The 22,020-nt window shown below is 40.4% G+C and overlaps 1 long non-coding RNA gene across 1 annotated transcript; it reads left to right on the forward strand.

The window, feature by feature from the left end:
- Nucleotides 1–29: 29 nt before the first annotated feature.
- LOC112635472 lies at nucleotides 30–21,568 on the forward strand. The gene is made up of 2 exons (XR_003121920.1): nucleotides 30–230; nucleotides 20,209–21,568. It is a non-coding gene; the product is annotated as an uncharacterized LOC112635472 (long non-coding RNA).
- The last annotated feature ends 452 nt before the right edge of the window (nucleotides 21,569–22,020 follow it).

Below are 22,020 nucleotides of genomic sequence, written 5' to 3' on the forward strand. Positions count from 1 at the left end.
CCCCTTCCCGGCTGCAGCTGGCCGCCTGCGCCTGTGGGGTGTTAGTTCCGGGCCCAGCTTGGGCTGGTGGGGTAGGTCGGGAGAGGGCGCGGTCTCACAGCCTTTGCGCAGATTGCGGGGCACCAGGTGGGGGCCCAGGCGACGCCGAACGCGGGCAGAGCGGAAACCGCGCAGCCCCGCTGGACCTCGCTGATTGCAGGCTGCACCGGTGGGTTCGCGACCTTGAACAGGTGACTCCAATAGCTCCAGGAGGGCAGCGCGCCCTTGGCGGAACTGCCAGATAAGCCGAGCTTGAGGCTGTCCTAGCCCAGTGGGCAATCGTGAAATGCAGAGGCACCTTTGCCTCTCAGATAGCATCTTTCATAGTAGGATGGGGAATAAACACCGTTTCCTTACAGGAGAATCAGCCTGTAAGAGCAGAATGCCCCAAATCGGCATTGCCATAAAAACGGAGTAGGTGACTTCGCAACCTGCAATAATAGGATTGAGTTTATTCAAGCTGTATTATTTGTTCATGTGAAACACATTTATTGACTGGCACGCAGAGAAAGCTGTAAAAAAAACTTTGTAAGATTACATAAAATTAAGAGAAAAGTCTGGAAATACAGAAAAGTTTATTAAGGAAAGGAAGGTCTGAGACCAAACAAGAAAAGCACACACACACAGACACACTCAGCAATACTTTGCCCCAACATGTGTTTAGTTATTACACCAAGTGGAGTTTTTTAGGTCCTGTCTGTCCCTGACGCCCTGATAAAAAATATTGAGACTAGCAAGAGAACAGAGAAAATTCAGAAGAATAATCAAGGAAACAAAGGTCTAGTTTTAAAAGCCTTGGTCAACTTCACACAAAATTAATTTTAATATTACTTAATACATTTTTTGGCATCTATTATCTGTGTTCTTTTCAGTCCCTGGTGACATAACGTACCTTAATGTTGCATTTTAACTTTGAATCTGTGAATCCCGTATGTGTTCTTAAGAGTCAGATAAATACTAGATTTTCTCTTTTACTCATTGTTTATAACCAGAGAAAGAGCAGAAGATGCTGAACATGAGGAGAGGAAGGCTGTGCCTTCACCTTTGATGACACAAAAAACAGTGGCCATAATAAAAAATGTGAAGGACACACTGTTGGATCAATGAGTTGACACAAAGTTACAGCACAACCTGAGTTGTAACCCAAGCTAATGATGAATCTAAAAACCGTATTTCAGTCAAATTAGTCATGAAATGTTTGCCTTCTAATCGGCCAGGCAAAAAGGAGGCCATAAATTTTAAATTTTCTACTAAATGGATATTCTCCTAAATGAATAAATCTATACAGATTTACTTCTCAATAAGGATTATAAAAATGGATCACGAAAGAATGCAAAAGCAAAAGTAATTAAATTTCAAGTCCAGTAAGGTACAGTCTGTATATGTATGGCGTGACATTTATAGGAGAACATACCACAGTAGATACTCCTGAAGCAATGGCTTCTGAACAAGTTACAAAGATGATTCAGATAAAAGCTTTTCTGCTAGAGGAGATCTTTAAAGTCAGTAAGTCTGGCTTACTTTGAAAGCACATGTCCCCAAAACTTTTATTTGTCAGAAGTTTGGTTTATTTTCCCCTCTCTCACTCCCTATTTTCTGTAACACCGTGACTTTTCTTGCCAACTGTGAGGCAGTATTTGTGGCATGCCACCTCCAAGCTTAGCAGGGAATAACTATATTTGAAATATAAAAAGTGTTGTCTCAAATCATTGATAGAAGAATACATTCATTCATTCATTCATTCAACAGATACTTAGCACTTGCTATGTAGTAGGTGATAAGGCTATAATGGTGACTGAGACAATATAGCTTCTGCCTTCATGGAGCTGAGTGGAGGAATTCAGTAAAAGCTATAGATGTAAATGGCAAAAACGACTAAATCAAAAAACCCGAAAGACAAAAATACTAAAGACTTTTATAATGGATGGTTCGATTTCTACAAAAACAGCAAGACTTTACATCCTTTGAAAATGTGAAGCTCTTAAATATGCACTGTCTGACAAATGTTCAATTGCTGCAGGGATGGTTATGCTGTAGTCACTTAAAATTCATATGGCTTCATATTGTTGAAACTGGAAAGATCAATCCACCTAAGGATGTGAAACCTGGTAGCGTATTAGTAGAGATATGAGAAATTCTCTTAGACATATTGTTGTGGGTGATAGAAGTCTGTTTCTTATTGGCTCTACAAGACTTTGTGGATAATTGCCACCGAGACAGAGGGAGAAAGTCACCAAGAAAAATAACAATAAGGCCAAGAAAGAAAAAGACAGGGAATAGTAACATAAGGTTGTTAAAAATGTAGTACTTTCGGCCAGGCATGGTGGCTTAGGCCTGTAATCGCAGCACTTTGGGAGACCGAGGCGGGCACATCACCTGAAATCAGGAGTTCAAGACCAGCCTGGCCAACATGGCAAAACCCCATCTCTACTAAAAATACAAAAATCAGCCGGACATGGTGGTGCACCCCTGTAGTCCCTGCTACTTGGGACGCTGAGACAGAAGAATCACTTGAACCCAGGAGGCGAAGATTGCAGTGAGCCAAGATTGCGCCACTGCACTCCAGCCTGGATGACAAGAGTGAAACTCTCTCAAAAAAAAAAAAAATATATATATATATATACACACACACACACACACACACATATATAAAGTATTGTCACATACTTGCTGATTCATAGAGTATCTATTCAAATATTTGAGAAGAGAAGCTTTTTATGAAAGTAAAGAACTGAGAAATGGGCCGGGCGCGGTGGCTCAAGCCTGTAATCCCAGCACTTTGGGAGGCCGAGACGGGCGGATCACGAGGTCAGGAGATCGAGACCATCCTGGCGAACACCGTGAAACCCCGTCTCTACTAAAAAATACAAAAAACTAGCCGGGCGTGGTGGCTGGCGCCTGTAGTCCCAGCTACTCGGGAGGCTGAGGCAGGAGAATGGCGTAAACCCAGGAGGAGGAGCTTGCAATGAGCTGAGATCCGGCCACTGCACTCCAGCCTGGGCGGCAGAGCGAGACTCCGTCTCAAAAAAAAAAAAAAAAAAGAACTGAGAAATGTAGACCTCAGGTAGGAAAAGAAAACTTGCCATAATAGTTTAGAGTATTTTTAGAGAAATATCTGGTTTGTAAGATTAATATTTTGGTAGGCTTATTTTTTCATAAAATTATAATTATGCATTCCTATTGGTTTTGTTGATACTGTTTTTCTGATATTGAAATTAATGCATTAATAGTGCTCCACCATTAAGTACCTTTGAAATAAAAGCTCTTTAGAGGAGGAATAATCAGCGTAGAACTTGTGAATGTGTTTCATTAAATCAATAATATCAAGCCCATAAAAATACGATTTCTGTCCAACTTTGAAGTATTGTAAAGTGTCAACAGCATGGGCTTTGGAGCCAGACACACATGGACTGGATTCTTATTCCTGCCCCTTACTAGCTGAATGCTCTTGGGCAAGTTACTGAAATTCTGTGGGCTTCAGTTTTTTCAGCTGTAAAACAGCTGATAATAAAACAGACATAATATTACCTATTAACCGCATTGTTAAGGATTTCATTTTGTTTCTGTAAAAGCATGTGTCTAGAGACTAGGCCATGAAAACGTATCCTCCACTGAGATACCTGTATTTACTGCCTTTCCCACAGTACGAAGCCCAGCATTTCTCCTAGTAGCCAAGGAGAACTAGAGAGCTGTGGAATTTATGACTCAGGAATCCCACCCCCACTTATTTGAAAGATAAGGTATATAAAGCTGCTGGAAATTTGTGAGTTTTCCAAGACCTAAAGAATCTAGGTCTCCTGCCCTCTAGTGCAACATGCACTCCAGGCTGCTTCATGCCTTTCCCTTCCTGCTTCCATGCACTAAATAAAGAATAGAAATAGGCAATTACACTTGAAGAATTGAAACCAAAAAGAATAAGTAATTCAGTGTTACAGTGTTTTCAAAGGAATTCATTCAGGAAGATATTTTTAAATATTCATATATTTTGATCCAGTAACCTTTATTTTAGGAGTCTCCCCAATCAAAATAATCAGAGATGCAAACAATCATTTATTTATGAAAATGTTAGGCACCACATTTTTTTAAGTGGTGGGAAATTGTAAACAACAACCTAGACATTCAACAATAGAGAAATGGCTAAATAATGTGACCCTAAGCCTTGAATTTTAATTCAAGTATACAAATCATCTTTTCAAAGAATATTCAATGACATCATATTATATGAAGTGAAAAAAGCACAGGATAAAACACGGTATAAAACATTTAGTAAGATTGTGATTTGTAAAATATTTCATTTTAAATATGCATGGAAAAGGCTGAAAGATGTTTTCACTTTATTTTTATAGCATACATTCAGTCTTTATACCCAACCAGAAAAAGTATTTTCTCAAAAACATGAAAACTGCCCCCTCCATAGATTACCATTATTAACTTTTTGCTTATATTCTTCTAGACTTATTTCCAAGAAAATATCTATATAATTTTTTACAAAAATAGGAATGTACTAAACATTTTGCAATTCTGCTATTTTGACTTAAAATATAGTGAGCATCTTTTTATTAAAGTAAACTTGGTGCAATGACTCACAACTGTAATCCCAGCACCTTGGGAAGCCAAGGCGGGCAGGTCACGAGATCAGGAGATCAAGACCATCCTGGCTAACAGTGCAACCCCGTCTCTACTAAAAATACAAAATATTAGCCGGGCATGGTGGCGGGCACCTGTAGTCCCAGCTACTCGGGAGGCTGAGGCAGGAGAATGGTGTGAAATCAGGAGGCAGAGCTTGCAGTGAGCCGAAATCGCGCCACTGCACTCCAGTCTGGGCAACAGAACAAGACTCTGTCTCAAAATAAATAAATTAATTAATTAAAATAAAATAAAATAAAATAAACTTTAACTTTGGATTAGCTTTGGAAGGTAGAATTTCATATTATTTTAATTATATTCTTTTTACTTTCTGTGAACAAGTTAGAACTAACATTAACAGAAATGTTAGTTATACAGATAGGAATCACAGCAATATTATACACCAGTAACTATTTGAATAAATGATAATTACATAATTATTATTCTTGTACAAGGACAAGAATCCTAAGTGAAACACAAAAAAAGTGACTCTAAAAAGAAAGCCTAAAGTGTTACAAGTTATTTTGTGACTTGAAAAAATACTTCTTATTCACCATGACTTTGTTAGCCCAGAATTTTTCACACAAATGATTTACTCATTTTTAATAAACAATATGTCCTTAAAAAGTTCGTTTCTGAGATATGGCATCAAAAGTACAAGCAACAAAGGAAAACATAGATAAGTTGGACTTCATCAGAATTGAAAACTTTTGTGATTCAAAGGACACTATCAAGAAAGTGAAAAGACAGCCCACAAAGTTGGAGAAAATATTTGTAAATTATACATAAGGTACTTGTACAAAAATATATAAAGAACTCTCTTAGAACTAATTAATAAAAAGACAGCCCAATTAAAAAATATGCAAATAATATGATTAGGCATTTCTCCAAACAAGAGATAAAAGTGACCAATAAGTACATGAAAAGATGCTCAACATCAGTAGTCATCAGGGGAATGTAAATCAAAACCACAATGAGATATCATTTCACACCTACATAGGTGATCATAATAAAAAAAGATAATAACAAGGGTTGATGAGGACGTGGAAAAATTGGTTGGAATCCTCATACATTGCTGATGGGAGTGTAAAATGATGTAGCTGCTTTGGAAGACAGTCTGGCGGTTCTTCAGTTAAACATACTGTTACCATATGACCCAGCAATTCCATACCCAGATATACTCCCAAGAGAAATGAAAACACATATGCACACAAAAGCTTGAACACAAATTTTCATAGCAGCATTATCCAAATCACCAAAAAGTAGAAACAACCAGGCCGGACACAGTGACTCACACCTGTAATCCCAGCACTTTGAGAGGTTAAGGCAGGTAGATCACGAGGTCAGGAGTTCAAGACCAGCCTGGCCAAGATGCTGAAACCCCGTCTCTACTAAAAAATATATATATATACAAAATATTAGCTGGGCGTGGTGGTGGGCGCCTATAATCCCAGCCACTCAGGAGGTTGAGGCAGAGAATTGCTTGAACCTGGGAGGCAGAGGTTGCAGTGAGCCGAGATTGCACCACTGCACTCCAGCCTGGGTAACAGAGCAAGACTCGTTTATAAATAAATAAATAAATAAATAAAGTAATAAAGTAGAACCAAAATGTCCCATCTACTAATAAATGCTTAAATACAATGTGTTATATCTGTACAATTGAATATTATTCAGCCATTAAAAGGAATGAAGTACTGATACAGCATGTATGGAATTTAGAAACATTATACTAAGCAGTGCCAGGCGCGGTGGCTCACATCTGTAATCCCAGCACTTTGGGAGGGCGAAGCAGGTGAATCACTTGAGGTCAGGACTTGGAGACCAGCCTGGCCAATGTGGTGAAACCTCATCTCTACTAAAAATACAAAAAGTAGTCAGGCGTGGTGGTGGGCACCTGGAATCTCAGCTATGGGGGAGGCTGAGGCAGGAGAATCACTTGAACCTGGGAAGTGGAGGTTGCAGTGAGCCAGGATCACGCCACTACACTCCAGCCTGGGCAACAGTGAGACTCCATCTCAAAAAAAAAAAAAAAAAAGAAACCAAAAGGCCACATACTATATTATTCCATTTATATGAAATGTCCAGAATAGGCAATCTATAGAGACAGAACATGGATAACTGGTTATCTAGGACTTGGGGGAGTGTTGCAGGAAAATGGAGAGTGACTGCTAATGCATACAGGACAGGGTTTCATTGTGGAGCAATGAAAATGTTGTAAAGTTGATATAATGATTGCACAATTCTGTGAGTATACTAAAAACCATTAAATTGTATACTTTAAATGGGTGAATTGTATGGTGGTGTGGGTTGATTTGTATCCACTAAAAAGATATGTTAAAGTCCTATCCCTGTACCTTGAATATCACCTTATTTAGAAATGGGATATTTGCAAATGTGATCAAGTTAAGATGAGGCCATACTGTATTAGGATGGACACCTAAAACCAAGGACTGGTGTCCTCATAAGAAGAGAGAGATTCGGGGCCAGGTGCGATGGCTCAGGCCTGTAATCCCAGCACTTTGGGAGGCTGAGGCAGGCAGATCACGAGGTGAGGAGATGGAGACCATCCTGGCTAACATGGTGAAACCCCGTCTCTACTAAAAATACAAAAACTTAGCCGGGCTTGGTGGCGGGCGCCTGTAGTCCCAGCCACTCGGGAGGCTGAGGCAGGAGAATGGCGTGAACCCAGGAGACGGAGCTTGCAGTGAGCCGAGATCCGGCCACTGCACTCGAGCCTGGGGGACAGAGCGAGACTCTGGCTTAAAAAAAGAGAGAGAAGAGATAGATTTGAAGACACGGAGGAGACACAGGGAAGAAGGCCATGTGATGACAGAGACAGTAAAGCAATTTAGTTAGCGAGCCAAAGAACACCAAGGAGTGGTGACAACCCCCAGGACATAGAAAGGAGGGAAAAGATTCTTCCCCAGAGCCTTCAGGAGCGTCCCCCTGCGGACATCTTGATTTTGGATGGCCAGTCTTCCAGCACTGTGAGAAAATAAATATTTTCAATAAAATAAAACAATATTCTGTACATTATGTAAATGTAAAATAAAACAAAATTCTGTAAATATTCAATAAAATAAAACAATATTCAATAAAACAAATTCTGTTGTTTTAATCCACCCAGTTTGTGGTAATTTGTAGCCATATAAAACTAATATATATGGTGTGATACAGTATGTGAATTATATACTAATAAAACTTTCTTTTAAGGGCTCTGGGTTTATTTTTGTTTTTAAGTGGAAATGTGTACACTCATGGCAGAGAGCGTTGGAAGTCTAGAAGGCAAAAGGCGAAAAGGAGGCTCTATTCATGCCGACTTCTGCAGGGCAGAAGCAGGAGTGAGGGGAAGGCATAGACCAGAGCCCTTACTGGGGTTCTGCAGCAAATGCCAGGCAGAGCAGGGGAAACAGTTTAGGATTTGACTAGTTTGAATAATTCCAATAGGCTTTGGGCTATAGAGGTGATCTCTAGTTGCCTGATACCTGGCCTTGTGATGATTTAGGGCAGGGCAAACAGTGGCTTGGTATGTGAGAATTAGATAAGAAGGTATGTGGAGCCACAACCTTGATCAGGTGGTCTGCACATGAGTTCCCAGGACGCCGACTTACAGAACAGAGGTAAATATGATTTGGTCCTGTGATAAGTGGATACCAAATAGACATACAGAATCTTTAAAAATGCAGTTAAGGCCGGGCGTGGTGGCTCAAGCCTGTAATCCCAGCACTTTGGGAGGCCGAGACGGGTGGATCACGAGGTCAGGAGATCGAGACCATCCTGGCTAACACGGTGAAACCCCATCTCTACTAAAAAATACAAAAAACTAGCCGGGCGAGGTGGCGGGCGCCTGTAGTCCCAGCTACTCGGGAGGCTGAGGCAGGAGAATGGCGTGAACCCGGGAGGCGGAGCTTGCAGTGAGCCGAGATCCGGCCACTGCACTCCAGCCTGGGCGACAGAGCGAGACTCCGTCTCAAAAAAAAAAAAAAAAAAAAAAAAAATGCAGTTAAAACTGATACCCTGATACCATTTACCTTCAGACTGAGTCCCCTACCTACCCAAGTACATTGCCTGACAAGTTAACAGCTGAATACTATTCCCTGATTGGTGCTTTGGCCCTGGGAACTAAACTTTGGTTCCTTCTCTATCCAGTCATTCTCTCTCCCTTTAGACTCTCTGAAACTCTGCATCCCACCCAACTGCCTATCCATCCCAACAGGTCTGATCACCTATTCAGTGAAAGATTAAAACAAAATTTAGCAGCTCCCAACTGCCCCCAAGATACAATGTTCTTTGTAAATTGTTTACATTTTATTTTTGAGTAGCTAATGGAATACAGTTGCTATACGGAAGGAAAAGTATCCCCTCACTCTTGTCCTCAGTTCCCTTCCTCCAAGTTAACAAGTATTAACTATCTTTGGTGGGACTTTCCATAGATTTTATGCACATATAACATATATTCTCCCACCACCATCACCATTTTTTAAAAATTTTTATTTATTGATTGATTGATTGAGAGAGAGTCTCGCTCTGTCACCCAGGCTGGAGTGCAGTGGCGCAATCTTGGCTCACTGCGAGCTCCGCCTCCGGGGTTCATGCCATTCTCCTGCCTCAACCTCCCGAGTTGCTGGGACTACAGGTGCCCACCACCACGCCCAGCTAATTTTTGTATTTTCAGTAGAGACGGGGTTTCACCATTTTAGCCAGGATGGTCTCGACCTCCTGACTTCATGATCCGCCCGCCTCGGCCTCCCAAAGTGCTGGGATTACAGGCATGAGCCACCGCGCCCGGCCCACCATCACCGTTTTTTTAATCCAGATGTGTTCACATACAAACACTGCTCCATCTTGCTTTTTTCTCCTAACAGTATATCTTTGCAATCAACCATATACCATTATACAAGGAGCTTCCTCATTCTTTCAAACAAGCATAGTATTGCATTTAAATGTATCATAAATTATTTAATGGACACAATGTAAGTTATTCAGGAAATGAATACCCTGAAAGCCCTGACTTGATCTCTAGGCAATCTATGCATGTAACAAAATTTTACTTGGAACTCATAAATTTATACAAAAAAATAAAGGTACCATAATTTAACCAGTCCTCTAGTGAAAAATATTAAGGATATTTCCAACCTTTTGCCTTACAGTGATGCAATTAATAACCTTATTCATACATCATTTTGCACATTTATGAATATATCTGTAGGAGGAAACCTTCAAAGCAGTATTACTGAATCAACTATGCTTTTGATAGGTGTTTCCAAATTGATTTCCATAGAAGTAACCACATTTAAACGCCCATCAGCAACATATGCAACCTATTTATCCTCCCCATCATTAACACAGCATGTGTAGCAAGTGCTGCCATGCCCAGCTCACATTCCTCAGACCTGTCAGTGTGTTTCTGTGACTTCCAACTGTCAATATCTGCTCAGTCTCTGTGCCTGAGAGTCCCATCTCTGTGCCTGAGAGTCCCCTTCCCAACTGAACAAGGAGTCTTATGGGATTATAGGAAGGTCAAAAGCACAGAAAATGAACACCAGTACCCTCAACCCCCACCCCCCTGCCCCCACCATATACACAAGGCACAAGGAGCAGCATTTATCCCTGACTTTTCAGCTCCATCATCCCTCTAGTGGGATAATTCTGAGGTTTGTACGTTACATTACCTCCTAGGGTTTTTTCCACAAGGTAGCTGGTAAATAAAGTACCTTCCTTGGCTGCCTTACCTTTTCTATGGTACTTCCCTACTTCTCTTTCCAGTATCCCCTCCCAGCTGCCCCATCTGAATTGCCCTCCTAGGATTCTTTTTATTTGTGATTCGTATCAGGCAGCAAAAGTAGAGGTCAGCAACGTTTACCTTCCAAAGATAATTGAGCTCCTTATTTCATCTGAGTGTTCCTACATCTGTTTCATCTTCTTCATAATGTTGATATTTTTTGGGCTATTGGAAACTAGTCTCTTTAAAACCATGCAACATTAATTAAAGCTTTAAAGCAGATAGACATCTGCCAGATGTGCCAGAAAAAAATTCAGCAAGTTACTTTTAAAATAAGAATTTTTCCCTTAATCTCAGCAGGAATCCTGAGAGCATGCATATTATTCATGTAGGTTGGCACTGAAATTATCTTGGGGCCATGGAGAAGAAAGGAAAATAAACAACATGTTGATTTTCATAGGAAATTTTAAAAGATGTATACTTTTAAAGGCTTCGTAATGTTTCTTTCAAAATGTCTAACAATTAATAAGTAAAACAACATAGGGGAAAAAGACTAAATGGAACTTCACTTAAATGTTAAATGTTTCACTATTGAGGCAAATTATTTTTTTCTAGGAGAGACAGTTACCTTCACATGCAGATAAGCAAAACCACTAGCTAATAAGTCAGCTTCTTAGAGCTTTAGTTTTATTTCCTCTGAAATGAGACTATAATTCATAGGAGTGTTTTGATGATTAAATGAGCTAATAGATGTAAAGTACTTAGCACATTGCCTGTCATAATACTCAGTAATTGGTCCTTATTCTTACAAAAACAGTTTCCACTCATGTGCCATTATCTACTCTAAAAGTAGCCAGGGAAGAATACATCGCATGGAAGGATTAGGACGCCTAGGGAAAGGAAGTAGGGCACTACATAAAGGATTCATAAGACAAAACCCCCACATCTCAGGATGGCACAAATCAAGAAGACAGCATAGTCTCTTTCCCCATGCTTTGCATTGCTTGGGCTACCCAGACTTCTATAAATGTGTACAGGGGGCATCACAGAAGTTACTACATAGAAGGGTAGTCTGGCTTAATGCAAATGCTAGAGTAGACACATTTTCTCTAAGATCATTGCTTTTGCTATGCCTACCTGACACTACAACTATTAATGTTACCAATTCTAAAAACATGATTTAGAGTTGCAGCAACAATGCCTCTTCTTCAGAGCAGCCTGTGCAACAGTTGTTTATTTGTTTAAAGCAAGATTTGCAGGTAGGAGGTAGAGGGCAGGCAATGAGAGTTGGTATAGAGAGGATGTACTGGACATATCATGGTGTCTACAATGGCATAGTAGAAAAAGAACAGGACAAAGAACCAGGCAGGCAGAGTTCTAATTCTAGCTCTTCCAGTGACAGTTTGTGAACTTGGGCAAACTACTAAATTTGTCTGTGAACAGTCCCCCAATAAACTGTCAGCAAGTGCTATCAACTCTACCTCAAAAGCATATCCCAATTCTGTCCACTTCTCTCTCCATCGAAGCCAGGCCACTGTTTCCTCTCTACAGCAACAGCCTCCTATGGATTTCTTGCTTCCCTGCTGACCCCACTACAATTTCTCTTAGACACTGAAGCAGAGGGATAGTTAAGAATTTAAAATATGATATAATCTCCTGCTCAGGTCTCCTAATGATTCTCTACCTTACTTAGAAAAAACAAGTTCATACTATAGTGCTTAAGATGATGTTCATGATATAAACCCTCCCCGAACCTCCACCTCTGTTTCCTCATTGTGGCTGACAGCCCGTAACGTGGTTCCCATGATCCCCACCTCCAGGTATTCATCCCAGGATAATTCCTTTCCCTTGAGTGGGCAGGACCTGGACATGTTTTTAACCAACAGAATACAGCCAGGGTGATGGGCCATCACCTCTGTGATAACCTTACACAAGACTATAACCTCTCTTGCTGGGAAACTCTCTCTCTCTCGTTGGTGTTGAGGAAGCAAGCAGCCATGAGGGGAAGGCCCCCACAGCAAGGAACTGAGGGCAGCTTCCAGCCAACAGCCAGCAAGAGGTTGAGGCCCTCCAGCCAAGAGCCTGCAAAAAATTGAATTCTGCCAAAAACTACTTGAGCTTGGAAGCAGATTCACAGATGAGCCTCCCATGAGAACCCTACCTTGGCCAATACCCTGATTGCAGCTTTGCAGAGGACCCAGCTAAACTGTGCCAGGCTGCTACATTTGTGGTAATATTGTTATATAACAACAGATAACCAATATACTTCTCTTCCATTACACTCCTTCTCATCCCTACACTGGACCTTCTTACTGCTCTCCCATGTGTCAAGGCTATTCCCTCCTCAGGGCCATTGCACTTACCTGTCCTCTGCCTAGGAGGCTTTTAACCCAGCTCTTTACCTAGCTGACCTTTTCTTGTCATTCAAGATCTTAGCTCTAGTGTTTATTCTTATCTAACTAATCTAAATAGCCATTCTGACACTAGCACATCACAATGTTTTCATTCTCTGCATAGGACTATTACCCCCCAAAAAAGTCTTTGTTCTGTTTCTTTAGAAAGTGAGCTATTTGAGAGCAAGGACCTTGTCTATCTTGTTTCCTACTATGTGCCTAGAAGCTAAAATAGTAGCTGGTACTATAGTAACATTCAATAAATACTTGTTAATTATCATTGAATGAATATTGGGCAGTATTTAAGCTCCTTCCCGTGCTCAAATAGTCTCAGGTCCATAGTCTCTGGTCACATATGTCCCAAGGGGACATATGCAAAGATGTGCATTGTAACAATATTTGTGCTACAGTAAATAGAAGATAATCTTGGTGTCCATCACTGGAAGAGTAGATTAGCAATAGATCAGATTTGCACATTGCAGCATGGCTGAACTTAAAGCATAATGCCCAAGACTAAGATGTATATGGTGCACATTTTTGTAAAACAAAAATCCACATGCATACAAAGATACCTGTTTTGTAAGAACTATATAAAGAAACAAGCAAAAAACCACATTAAAAAGACTAGAATGTTTGCCTATAGGAGAGGAAGGAGATGCAAGTGGGAAATGGGATTAATAGGGAATAACTAAAACAAGAGAAGGACCTTGCTTAGTCTAATGATGATAATGTGCTAGGAATCGAGCTGTGTGATTAATTCAATATTTTCATCAGAGAGCCAAAATTAAGGCAAAGCAACATCGTGTGATTCAGAGATCATAGGCAATATCCAAAGGTGTCATCAGCTTAAAGATTTAAAAAAGTTTGATTAAATACTGGAACGTGACCTGCACTGGGAGTCTCACATCATTCTTCACTCCTACCCTTCCCTCACGTCCTTATGGAACTGAGGGCCTGGGGGCTTCCAAATTTTCTCTCAGTTTAGTCTCCACCCATCTTAGGTTTCCATCATGATTAGACTTAAGCTTAATTTTCTTGACACTGCTTCTTCACAGCTGTGCTCTTGCCATGCTCTTGCAGGACGTATACAATGTATGGTTATCTCTCTTTTTGTGATGTTAGACCTATTAAGGACCAGTGCCACCAGTCTTTATGTCAATGCCTCTCTAGTCATTTTGCTTATCTGAGGCTAATTTTCTACTTCATTCCTCAGGAAGAGTTCGTGGGAGCAATATTCCCTGAGATCCTAAATGTCTATAACAATTTATCTGTAGACTTTAGGCTTGAAAGTCAACTAAGCACAATATATAATTTCTTGGCTCATATTATCATTGCTAACACATATCTTTCAGACTTTTATGTTACAGCTTATACCTTTGTACACTGGAATGTTCTTTCCACTCATCACCTGTCAAACTCTATTCATCCACTTATACCCCGTTGTGGCTTTCTACTACTATGACACATTTCCTGTCTCCTCCTGACAGGGTTAAGTTCTACTTTCACAAGTCTTCTTATGCAGCTTTATATATTTCTCTATGGTATTAATCCATATTATATAGCTACAATTCGTTAAGCACTTACTAGGAAGTTCGCCTAGTTTTCTAGGCAAACAAAATCTCATCTAATCTTGTTTTCTAGGCAAACAAATGAAATACATCAGTGTCACTTTTTTCTCTGGAGACAACATTTAATTTTGAATCACTCTATCATCCCTAAACTCTAGCCCAGTTGTCTATATCTCAGTACATTTAAGTTCTTCAGGTATAGTAGGAATATCATTTTCCTGGACCTACCTCTCCCAAAGCTTTCTCACCTGCACCAATCTGGACTGCTGGCTCTCTAGCACTGCTGCCTAGCCATTGTCTGAGATCTACCTTCACCCTCATCCTGGGGGTTCCTGTTGTCTCTTTTTTTTTGTAATAAATTTCCCACTTTCTAGATCTTAAGTTAATCCTTTGAGTTTCTTTTTTTGTAGCTTTCTGAAAAAAGGAAGATTGAGGTAAAATATTAGAGATTAAAACTTGCCCTATCCTCACATGTGATTTGTTTATAATTCCAAGTTAGAAATCATTTTTTTTCCTCTGACAATTTTAAAGACATTGTTCTATCGTCTCACAGTTTCCAGTGTCACCTTTGAGTAGCCAATGCCATTATGATTCTAAATCCTCGGGAAGACTTTATGATCTTCTTTTTGTCCCCAGGATTCTGAAATTTCAAGATGAGGTACCTTGGTGCACTCAGTGGGCCCTATCAATCAGAAACTCAATTCTGAGAATTTTTTAAAAATTATTTCTCTGGTAACTTCTTATCCTCTATTTCTTTCACTCTCTCTCGCTCTTCTCGTCTCTGTCTCTCATCTGTCTCTCTCTCTATATATAGACTTAATATATATAATATATAAATACTTAATATATATTATATTAAAATACTTTATATATGGTATTGAATTATATATAGTGTTTATATATATATATATATATATATATAACTCCTGTTATTCAGATTTTATATCTCCTGAGCTGAATGCTGATTTTCTAATTTTCTTATATTACCCTTCTATTTTCCATCTCTTTATCTTTTTGTGATAAAGATACTTTCTGAGAGATATTTCCTCATCATTAATTTTTAACCCTACATTTTTAAAAGCTTTTCAGTCATTTTTATATTTCTTAAAGCGCAATCATGAAAATACCAAATGCCAGCACGTAGTACAACACCTGACATGTGGGAATAAGTGCTTAGTGCACAATTTTTGAAAAAACAAATGGACTTCAATCCCCAACCTGCCATTCTAACTTTAGAGATCAAAACAGCTGACAACAGGCCTCATTAATTTTCTATTGCCTTTTTGTGCTTAGAAATAATTACTACTAGTTCAGTTTTTAAGTACTTTTTTTTTTTTTTTTTTTTTTTTTTTTTGAGATGGAGCCTTGCTGTGTCACCCAGGCTGGAGTGCAGTGGCGCGATCTCAGCTCACTGCAAACTCCACCTCCGGGGTTCAAGCGATTCTGCCTCAGACTCCCAAGTAGCTGGGACTACAGGTGCATGACACCACACCTGGCTAATTTTTGTATTTTCAGTAGAGACGGGGTTTCACCATATTGGCCAGGCAGGTCTCAAACTCCTGACCTCGTGATCGGCCCACCTCGGCCTCACAAAGTGCTGGGATTACAGGCGTGAGCCACTGCGCCTGGCCTAAAAGTACTTTTAGCTAATATAACATGCTTTTCTATGTTGTTTACATAGACTAATTTTTCCTAAGAAGCCAATAAATTACTCACATAGCCTTATGTATATGCTAAAACTGAACAGAAAACTGATACCTATTCTGCTCTAAATGGTGAAATAGCAAGTGAAAAAATAATGTAGCAAGAACTACGTGCTCATTGCATGTACTAAATTATTTAATACACGTGACACACTATAAATTAGTGGCTGCTGTCATCCCCATTTTATAGAAAAGGAAGTTAACTGGAGGCAATGGCATGCACCTGTGATCCCAGCTACTCAGGAGACTAAGGCAGGAGGATTACTCGAGCCCAGGAGTTTGAGACCAGCCAGGCTAACATAGCAAGACCCAGTCTCAAGGCGGGGATAAGGGGTTGGGGAAGGAAGTTATAACACAGAGAAGCTGGATTTAATATTTTGCAATTTTTTTACTTCTATCAATTTTTTTATCATGATTTTTATTTTCCAGAGATCTTTTATCCTCTCCATATGCTTTTTTTTTTTTTTTTAAAGAGACAGGGTCTCACTATGTTGCCAGGCTGGACTCACACTCCTGGCTCAAGCAATCCTCCCAAGTAGACAGGACTACAAGTGCATAACACTGAACCTGGCTTGCTTACCTATGGCTTTTAAAAAACATCTCATTTTTTCTTCATGAATGCAATAGCTTCTTTTATCTCTCTGAGACCATAACTTGTAGGTCTTAACTTTTCTGATTCCTCTATTGTCTCAGTTTCCTCCAAATTCTTTTCTGTTTGTTTTATCTCTATTTCTTCATGCTGGAAACTTTCCTCAAATGTCTGATTCTTACCTATTCATCTATATCTAAGAGTGAGGCACTAAAACCTAAAAACAAAACCTTTGTGGAGAAGTGCAATGTACTGAATTATAGACTTAATGCAGAATGATTCGGTAGGGCCCAAGCTATTCCCTAGGGAAAACCTCCCCAGAAATGTGTCAGCATCTCTAAATCTTTTTTCTAGGCATGGCCATTTTCCCCAGGAGAAATTCTCCTTCCAGTTTCATACTTTGGTGGGTATTATAGATGCCAGCATTCTAAGAGCCATGGTAAGGAAGGAGGCTTTAGAGTCTTACTTTGAGATATATCAATTTCCACTTATTTCCCCTACTTTCTGCAGAGCTTCCTGCCTTTCACCTATGCCTGAGTTTGAGTTTCTCAATTCAATACCTTTCCATTTTCTGCTGGGCTGGGTTACTTGTCTGCCTATAGTATAGAAAGGGATATAAGGGTCTAACTGCTTCATTCACAGATATTCAATCCATCCTTCTGTTTTCAGCCTCACTTCTCACCCCTACCTTCAGAGATGACTAATACTACCTATTCCTCAGATTTTCCAGAGTTTGAAGGCAGGGTTTTTCTTTTTTGGCTCCCCTCTCTGCAGGCAGTATTGTTTCTGCTTTCTCTGGTCTGCTAGATCAGTTAGCAATTGCAAACTGATTTGGGGGCTTCCAAAATTTAATTGGAACTGTTCTTCTACCTCCTCCTGTTGTCTCCCTTCATGTTCTTTCTCTTAGATTTGTGCCTTTTAAAATCCCTTTAGTGTCATCTAGGTGAAAATTCAGGAAGGAGCAAAAGGAAATGCGAGTCTCCAATCTTTCATGTTTAGCAAGAAACCTGTGCTTTAAACTTCTCCGTTATGCTGCCTCTATGTATAGCTTGCATGACTATTCCCCACATAGATTATGATTTTCTTGAAGGCAGAGACTTGAAAATAAAAAAAAAAAAATTCCGACACTCTTGGGAAAAGATTAAATGTGCTGTAGTTATGGCAGCAAGTAACCACCAGAACTAGTTCCAAACTGGTTTAATGGGCTGAGCATGGTGGCTCACACCTGTAATCCCAGCATTTTGAAAGACTGAAGTAGTAGGTTCACTTGAGCCCAGGGGTTCACGGATGCAGTGAGCTGTAATTGTACACTGTACTCTAGCCTGGGCAACAGAGTGAGACCCTGTCTCAAAAAATAAACCGGAAAGGAATAAAATAAAATAATCTGGTCTACTGGATTGATGGCAACTTACCTAACTGAACACAGTTCTGAAATCTAGCCAGAAACAACCCTATGCTTTTGAAAGCCAGCCAGTCCACAACAATCTCATCTAAACAACTGAGTTTCCCTAGCTGGCAACAACCAACCCACCCCACCTCTGAAAGTCTACCAATCCCTCAGCTTCATGCTCCCCAAACTTTTATAGACAATCAGCTCCTTGTTTTACTGGAGGAGACCGTACTTCAGGCAGCATTAGATTCAGTTTTTTGTTTCAGATATTGAGTAGTAGTCTTTTTCTTTGTCAGATCTCAGCAACCACCACAGTATCTGTTGCTTGGAAGGTACTCAATGGGAAGATGGGAGAAGGTGCCAAAGGCAACTGTAAATGTATCCTAAGTGAAGGGGCCTGGGCTGTTTGCCCTACGCAGCCCTGTGGCAAGGCTAAACCAGGTATAAATTTTGCTCAACGTTCACTCTTCAATTCCAATTCATAAGTATCTTAGGTATAAGAAATGTAAACATCTGCATCCAGAAGCAATTATGTTTGCCTGCCACCTTTCCTTCAGTCTTATTAACTGTATATAATTGTGAAAGGAAAATATCTTGGAACCCCAAAATCACTAAGCTAAAAGGAAAATTCAAGCTGGGAATCGCTTAGGGCAAACTTGCCTCCCATTCTATTCAAAGTCATCCCTCTGCTCACTGAGATAAATGTGTATCTGATTGAGTCCTTTGGAGAGGCTAATCAAAAACTCAGAAGAATGCAACCACTTGTCTCTCACCTACCTGTGACCTGGGAACCCCCTCCCTGCTTCAAGATGCCCTGCTTATACTTTGAGTTGTGCTGCCTTTCCAGACTGAACTAATGTTCATCTTACCTATGTTGATTGAGGTCTCATATCTCCCTAAAATGTATAAAACCAAGTTGTGCTCTGACCACCTTGGGCACATGTCATCAGGAACTCCTGAGGCTGTGTCATGGGCATGCATCTTCAACCTTGGCAAAATAAACTTTCTAAATTAACTGAGACCTGTCTCAAATTTTGGGGGTTCACATTTGGTAACCACGGAGGGATTCTGAGTGGAGATGCCCCTGACCTTTGACAAATCTCCTCCTGGTGCTTGGTACCAGCATGAGCTAACTTTATGGCTCAAACCAACAGGACAATTTGCTGAGGTGTGAGAGCATCCCCTCCAGAGAATCCCTGATCTCCCCAAATGCGGCCCAAGATCTAAAGTTTATTTTTCCTTACAAATCCCTCCCCACTGCTTTTTTTTGGAGTTCTACTTGCTCCCAACAAGGAAGGCAAGTTTTCCTGCTTCCATGACGATCCAAGGCAGGTAACTTCTTTGTGGAGTTTGAGCTCACTTCTAACAGGGAAAATGAGGTCTTTCTCCTGCCTCTGGGATAGTAGAGAGCAGTCGACAGCCTGAGACCTATCCCTAGGTAAGTAACTGAGTTGGGGTAGGTCTTGGCTAAAGTTAAGACTAACAACCAGCTAGTCTTAGTTTCTTCTTACCATTAGAGTGCTCAGTAATCATATAAGTGGCATGATCGTACAACGGCAACTGGTTGAAAGAGTTGTTATCAGTAGAAAGGTATCTGGGTTACAATAAGGGATTGTGGAGACCAAGGTTTTATCATGCTACTTGAAATCTTTACCTGCATGATAAAACTTGTACATTTTAGGGAGACATAAGGCGTCAATCAATACATGTAGATATGCCAAGTAGCAGGCTTTAGAAAGAATAGACTTTAAATTTTTCTTCTTAGAATTATGGTCTGTGTTGATGTTAATGCTGGAGGGGTATAATGAGGCATGCCAACCTCCACTTCCCATCTTGGCCTGAACCAGTTTTTCAGGTTAAATTTTAGAGTGCCCTGGGAGAGGAGGGCATCCATTCAGATGGTTGCCAGGGACTTCAAATTTTATTTTCGGTTTACAACTCTATATGGTCAACTGTTTTCTTTATCCCAGTTCAAAGAAGGGAAGGAGAATCTCCCATCAACAGATATCACATTTACAGTAGCAAAAGCAGTTCTAACAGATATAGCAAAAAATATCCTATATTGAACATAATATATTATTGGGTTAAATATTCTCCAGACAACACTTAACCACTAGGATAAGATGTGTACTTTAGAACTTAACTCTCTTCTGAGAAGCTGAATTCATTTGTCTCCAGGACACCTAACATGATGCAGCAGAAATTTCTTCTAGGAATCTAAAGGGACTATATGGAGCAAGTTATATTCAAGAAAAACAGGACTATGAGGCTTAGAGTACCAGAGAGGAGGCAACAATTACAAGTACAAAAAGTCCATTTGGCAAAAGAAATCTGAAGAGCAGAGTGTCCTGCACCGGGCTCTGTTACAGCCTGGAGTAAGGTGAAGATGTGGGGGAAATCAGACAGCAGGGAGAATGGGGCCACTGCAGCCCCTCTGACTTTCTTTTCCTGGACTTTCTCAACATCCTTTCCTGCTCTGCTGTTGTTGCAGCTGCAGGTCCTCACTCCAGGTTGGCAGCCAGGGGCTCAGATGGAGCTGGCCCCACACCTCTGCACGTTCCCAACCTGAAAACCACTCCAGGCTCCCAGCCTTGCCTATCGGTTCCCTGAGGGTCTTGGACGCTACCCCAGCACAGGGATGTACCTTCTGCCTGGGCGCCACCAGAGGCAAGCTCCAAAGATGTAGTTTGGCACCTTCTTACAATTAATTGGTTTTGGACGACTTGGTAATTTAGAAACTGCTGAGGTGAACCTCCAATAGAGGAAGTCTAGCACGGTTCTATGCCTGACTGTGCCCCTGATTATGCCTCAAAATGCCTCTTAAGCCCCTGATGATGGGTGCTGGTTTCCCTACAAAGGCGAACATGCTTCTCAGAAGATGCTCCTCCTACCTTCTGCATCAATGAGGGAAGTTTGGAGGACAAAGTACAGGTTACTTTTGGAACAATAGGTTCCTGTCTCCCTCTGTCCTTTTGACATATTTTCAGATGTAGAAGGGAAGGACCTAAGACACTATCCAAACCCATGGGATCTATCATCACCTATAGGGTGTGACTTGTCACTGTAGCTGAGCCACCTGGCCTTAGCTGCATGTGTGCCAAACAACCACTTGAAAGCTACCGGTTAGAAAGCAATGTGCTTGATACTAGATGCAGCCTGTTAAATATGTTATATGAATTCTAAAAATTAAATACATAAATCTTATTTTTGGTAAATATTGTCAGTCTCTAAAAGACAGTATATATTTTAAATCTTATACTGTGATTATAAATTTGTCTATTTCTCCTTATAGTTCCACCTGTATTTGATTTATGTATATTGAAAATCTGTGGTTGGTTCCATGTAAGATCTTAACTGTTATGTCTTTTTGGATAAATATTTCTTTTACCATTACAAAATGTTTTTCTTTATCTCTTTTAGTCTTTTTCATCTGTAGTACTACATCTGTTATTATTACATCCGTATTACTACATCTATTACTATCACATCTGTTATTATTTGCTTGATATTTGTTTTTTAAAATATATCTTGTATCTCACCTTTGGGCATCATTAGAAAATGGCTTAATATTTTCCGTTTTAGACCCATTGTTAATCCTTTATAATGAACTATGAGGAAGAAAAAAAAATTTTTTTTTTTGAAACGGAGTCTCGTTCTGTTGCCTAGGTTGGAGTGCAGTGGCGCGATTTCCACTCACTGCAAGCTCCGCCACCTCCCAGGTTCACATCATTCTCCTGCCTCAGCCTCCCAAGAAGCTGGGACTACAGGCGCCTGCCACCACGCCTGGTTAATTTTTTTGTATTTTTAGTAGAGACGGGGTTTCACCATGTTTGCCAGGATGGTCTCTATCTCCTGACCTCGTGATCCGCCCGCCTCAGCCTCCCAAAGTGCTGGGATTACAGGTCTGAGCCATCGCGCCCGGCCAAGGAAGAAAATTTTAAGGCACCAAAATGTTGAGGTACCAAGAGAGAGAACCAGTCAGAGTATTTG

Source organism: Theropithecus gelada, chromosome 11, assembly GCF_003255815.1.
Source record: "Theropithecus gelada isolate Dixy chromosome 11, Tgel_1.0, whole genome shotgun sequence".
In the NCBI taxonomy this organism is placed as follows: Eukaryota; Metazoa; Chordata; class Mammalia; order Primates; family Cercopithecidae; genus Theropithecus; species Theropithecus gelada.